Source organism: Lepisosteus oculatus, assembly GCF_040954835.1.
Source record: "Lepisosteus oculatus isolate fLepOcu1 chromosome 22 unlocalized genomic scaffold, fLepOcu1.hap2 SUPER_22_unloc_1, whole genome shotgun sequence".
In the NCBI taxonomy this organism is placed as follows: Eukaryota; Metazoa; Chordata; class Actinopteri; order Semionotiformes; family Lepisosteidae; genus Lepisosteus; species Lepisosteus oculatus.
The window spans coordinates 1,150,002-1,156,001 of record NW_027167649.1 but is presented as its reverse complement, the minus strand read 5'-3'; positions in this window follow the sequence as shown (position 1 = coordinate 1,156,001).

Genomic DNA, 6,000 nt, shown 5'->3' with positions numbered 1-6,000 from the left:
TTTCTAGGTCCTCTATCTTGGTGTAAAAATTATACATTCTTCCACCTCATGCCTATCACTATTAAACATGAAATAATCTATTCTAGAGTATACTGAGTGCGGGACATTATGGAGTATGCTAAGTTTTTAACATTAAATACCGCTACTTTGAAATTTCTATACACCACCAGCATACAGTATAATGGTGTGATGTATATGCTGGCAACATATAAATCCATACAACATGAACAGTAAACAAAAACCAATTTCAAAAGGAATGACTTCCACCGATGGGGTCAAACGGTGATCCGGTTCCTTCCCAGGAATGGAGGGGAAGTTCCTGTGTCCTGTGGGGGCCCCTTGCTGACACGAGCAGGTGAATTAGCTCCCCCGCTCCTTCTATCTCTGCCAAGAATGAAGCTCCACCTTCTCGATCAGTTTGCAAAGTCACTGTCTAACAACAGGTCTTTATATATCATATATATATAAAACAAGCGGAAATGCCATCTGTAATCGTATTAAAATCCTTATATATTATAGTTCCCAAATATGACTGATACGCAACAAAAAGTATCCAGTGATTTTACAATGTTTCTATATCCGCTGTGGGTGAAATTTATCTGTTCATTTTTATCCTCTCCAAACTGCATTGATGTTATATCCTCTTTCTTCAGGTCCTCTGCTGACTCCTCAGCATTATTGAAAAGCTGTGTTCCTGTCTCCCACTGGATTTACATCTTGGCCAGATAGGGTGTCTGAAAGGGTACTCCTCTGTTTCCAGTGTGTCTGTCTTTTCAAGATAGGGGAAAAGCCTGTCGAGGCCCTGTTAGACTCTGGAAGTATGGTGACCCTGGTGACTTCTACAGCCCTACCTGAAGGAACCAAGGTCAGGCAAGTGGTGAGGATACCTGTTACGTGCATTCATGGGGAAACTAAGGTGTATCCATCTGTGAAAGTTTCCATTACTACAGAAATGGGAATGTACAGATGCAGCCATTCAAAATGCGCGGGCGATACCGCATTATTTTCCGGTACACGGTACGCTGTACGCAGTCTACCGCAAGCTACCGGTAAATACCGCGAGTTACCGTAAATTCTCCTATAATACGACAAGCAAAATAATAGTATCCAGAATTTCCGCAAGGTGGAGCTAATAAAGCTCAACCTCTCATGTTTGAGCTGTGGCCATCAAAGTCTTTAACGAAGATATTACTAATAGTATTAATAATGAATGACCTTGGACAAGCTGTAAGTGTAAACTCAAAGTATTGCCCTGGTCAACATTCTTTTTTTCATTGACCGTCTTTGTAAAAGTAACACCACAGCATTTCGCAATCACGCATTTGTTTCCAATCATGCAAAGTACAGTAATTTTTGAGAATCGATTCACCATGCCTTTCACATGCTCATAAAAGAGATTGATTTAGGAACATAAACATATTACCGTATGAAAACTGTACTGTATACAGTATGTATATGTATATTTAATGTCTTAACTGTGCCCGTTTAAGTATTGAATATTCATATCTAATTTTACCACTGAAGGGAAATCTTAGTAGCTGAGCATAAAAAGAATAGGAGCATACTGCAACGCGTGTGAAGGCCATAAACGATATTAATTTTGAAACATAAACATACAGTATATGGCTGGTCTCGGTACTTTAAAGAAAACATACACGAAACATGGTTTCATTATGACCAGAATCGGTCTTGAGATATTTTTAACTTGATTTACAGTATTTGAGAGGTATGTCTTAACACCGATACTACAGTGCGTAAATACTGCTCACGTATATGTTTCTAGGTTTATATTATGCATTTCACACGGTCAAATTACTTTTGAGCAACTAATAAGAAGCGCGAAACGGTATGCGTTTTAGTTTCGTTTTGTGCTGGGACTCTGCTTTTAACAATGTCGCTGTGGATTGATTAGAGATATCAAGAACATACAAGTCATTTTTTAAATGTTGTAGTTCGTCTTGAAAAAATGTTACGAGTACATCATCTATCAACAATTACACAGGTTCTGTTTCCATATTGCAGATTTTGGTTACGTAATATTATTTTCTAGATTTCACATTGTGAATATATGATTTGGGCAAACAGAGCCGCAAAGAAGTACATTATGGGTTGTTGTTTTTTTTGTGCAGTTTTATCTAGAACAAGCGATGCTTAAACCTTTGTCTGATTCTTGTGAAACTATCCACATGACAGTTACAGTACCTAGGAGTTGACTTCAGTGATGTCACTGATGGGATGTTTCTAAAAATCCATCCTCTGTAAAACGTCTTCTCTAGTTGTCCTGCATATGTCCAGCTAATGAAGCTGTGTGTTCTGAGCCTGGATCTCTACATTTCTGTATGAACCAGCTTAGAGGGCTAAAGACAGCTTGTGTTTTTTTTCTAGAATTAATAAATGCACATCCTGTTCACTGGGGAAATTAAATCCACACTGAGCAATCTTCAATATGTTCAGAATATGACAGCAAGAATCCTATCAGGGATGCATTATACCTGTTTTCAAGTCCTTGCACTGGTTACCTATCAGATTTCGAGTCAACTTCAAAATCCTTATCCTCCTTATATACTGTCCTACAACTGTTATTATTGATCACCGAATTATTGTACTTGACATGACTTCATTGAGCCTTTCCTGAACGTCTATGACAGGCAGAGAGAGTGCTGTTTCTGGTGCGATCTTTTGCAGCTGACATTTCACTGTTTTAAACGAACAAGAAATTAGATTGCTCATAAATCAGTTATTCTATATAAACACAGCGTAATTGCCCTCCGAAAATCCTATTTTTCTTGTTCGTTTTAGAGACCTTGATCGAAACTGATTTTAGATGTCAGAAAGGATTTATTTTCTCTGTATTTCCTACATTGCTTTGTCGAGATTTTAACTTTATATCTAACATTATATCTAGGCTCAGATTTCAACTATAAATCGTACAGTAATTAATAGCACTAAATACTGATGTTTTGCGCCCTCTTACCACAAAAATATATGTTTTGTAGTTGGGATTAACTTTATTTCGTACGCGTAGCTACTCCGATTCGGACACCGAACAGTTAAAGATGGCAGCAAATCAGACACCCAGAGAGGGGGGGCGTCTTCTCGCCTCCATAACTAAAATGCCAAATAGGAGTGGCTTAAGCGACATACACAGTCGTGTAACTGACAGTTTGAGGTAGCCTATCGTGTAAATTTCGCTTTGTTGCTGATAGGTTAAGCTTTCAAAACTCTGCCCCAAAGTCATGTGACTGATTTTTCGCCCTGTTTCGTTGGTTAAACGCAATGATCACAAGCACCACCATGGTAACTGGGATGTGTAGTTTTTAATTCCGTTTGAATTATAACTGTACGTTCTGTCTTCATATTTGGCCAGGGCTTTAAAGAGAAGGCGCGCCAAAAAATTTCGGTCCCGTCGTCTCCGCTTTAAAGGTACCCCCGTGCTGGAAGAATTTGACCTCGGAACGTTTGCCCAGCGTAGTTATAGTGGACATAAAAACAAGAGTTCGCTGGCATTATATCCTAGAAGACACAGACCGGTAAATACCTGATGAACTAGGGATTGGACAGTTTCCAAGTGCTTGTACAATCGATGGAAATGTTCAAATAAATGTGCAAAAGAAATAAACAAAATAATCATTTATTTATCATATTGGCTAGCTAATGTCCTCTCTTTGCTAGTTAGTGGCTGTGTTTCTGCGTTGGGTAGCAACGGGTGACTGTTCTCAGGCGGAAGATGTAAACAGCTTAATTTATGTGTTAAATAATTTTTACAAATTAAAATTCATTCTATACAGCAATCACATATTTGGGTACCGTTTCATAAAACTTTCATGCTTAAAATGTTTAGGGAGAAATGGAAGACTGGTGTGTATTTTTTCTTTAAACTATCAAGACCAGCCATACACAGTACAGTTTATGCACATACAGTAATGTTTATGTTCCTAAATTAATATCGTTTATGACCTTCAGTAATGCTCCTCTTCTTTTTATGCTCAGCTACTAAAATTTCCCTTTAGTGGTAAAATTCCATATAAATATTCAAAACTAAGCGGATTAAAATGTGCACAGTAAAGACATTAAATGATTAAATCTTTTCACTACCAACCAATGCACCACGAGTGCCCCTGTCAGTCATTTTGGCCAGCCAATCACTTACCGCGGTGCCCTCCGGTGCCCTGCGGGTAGGTTACTGTACCGCGGGTTTTTACCGCTCATTTTGAATGGCTGCATCTGTATAGTTCGACTGTAGGGGTGGTTGAACAATTGCCTTACTCTGTGGTGTTGGGACGTGACTGTCCCCACTTTCTTCAAATTTTGAATACTGTCCAGTTGGCAAGGCAAGATCCACTCCCCTGTCCAGGAGATTCAGATGATAACACAGATTCCCCTGGAGAGGCGGACCAACCAGGAGAAGGCTCGGAACTTGGAGATGAGTTCTTAAATATGGATTTACCAGACAGGGAGCCACCCGAACATTGACGTAGGTTCGGAACGGCCCAGTTGGAAGATGGGAATTTAAGACATGCATGGGGACATGTGAGAAAAATTGAGGGGGAGTTGTGTAATAATAATAGTCCCCTGAATTACCCTTACTTTATGGTAAAAAACAACCTCCTCTATCAGGTGCAGAAGAGAGGACAAGAAGAAGTGGAGCAACATCTCATTCCCCGAGCCTACCAGTCGAAACTCCTCAGCTTGGCCCATAGCCACCTCTTTGGAGGACACCTGGGTGTGAAGAAAATGGCTGAAAGACTACTTTCTCAATTTTTCTGGCCTGGAATATACAAGGCCATCGAAAGATATTGTCGGGAATGCCCAGCCTGTCAGAAAACTGCCCCACAATCTTATTATAAAAACCCTCTGATTCCCCTCCCAATAATAGACACTCCTTTTGAGCGGATTGGTGTGGACTTAGTGGGACCCCTAATTAAAACTACAAAGGGACATCCGTATATATTGGTGATAGTGGACTATGCCACGAGATACCCCGAAGCCATTCCTCTGAGAGCAGCTACTGCCAAAAACATAGCTAGAGAGCTAGTGCACATTTTCTCTAGAGTGGGAATCCCTAAGGAGATCCTAACATATCAAGGGACTCCTTTTATGTCAAAGGTCATGCAAGACCTAAGTAAGCTTTTGGGTATTCATCAAATCAGGACCTCAGTTTATCACCCGCAAACAGACGGACTAGTGGAGCGCTTTAATAAAACCCTGAAAAGCATGCTGCGGAAGGCCATGCAAAAGGATGGCAAAAATTGGGATCAATTGCTCCCTTATCTAATGTTTGCTATCCGAGAAGTACCGCAGGCCTCGACTGGGTTCTCTCCATTTGAGTTATTATACACTCGGAGACCACGGGGATTATTAGACCTGGTCAAAGAGTCCTGGGAGCGTCAACCTTCACCATTACAGACTGTCATTGAACATGTGGAACAAATGAGGGAAAGAATAAACATTGTTGTTCCCATTGTGAAGGAAAATCTGGAGAAGGCCCAGGTGGAGCAACAGCAGATTTATGATAGGGGAGCTATAGTGCGAGAATTTCAGCCAGGGGACAAAGTATTGCTATTGGTCCCGACCCCGGAATGTAAATTTCTGGCCTCCTGGCAAGGGCCTTATGAGGTGGTGGAAAAAATGGGTCCGGTCACTTATTAAGTTAAGCAACCTGACAAATGATGAAGTTCTGCTCACCCACTTCTCCCCTGATCCTTTGGAAGAAGAAACGGGTGCCGTCGCCGTGGGGGACCTGGCTCCGGCGCAGAAGCAAGAATTACAAGATTTTCTGGCGCAAAACAAGGATGTTTTTTCCCAAAGTCCTGGTTGAACCCACCTCATTCAACATAAGATTATCACGGAACCAGGAAAAAGGGTAAGGCTGGCCCCCTATCGAGTACCTGAAGCAAAAAGGAAGCTAATTAAGGAAGAGGTAGAAAAATGTTAAGAATGGGGATAATAGAAGAATCCCATAGCGAGTGGGCTAGTCCCATAGTACTGATACCCAAGCCA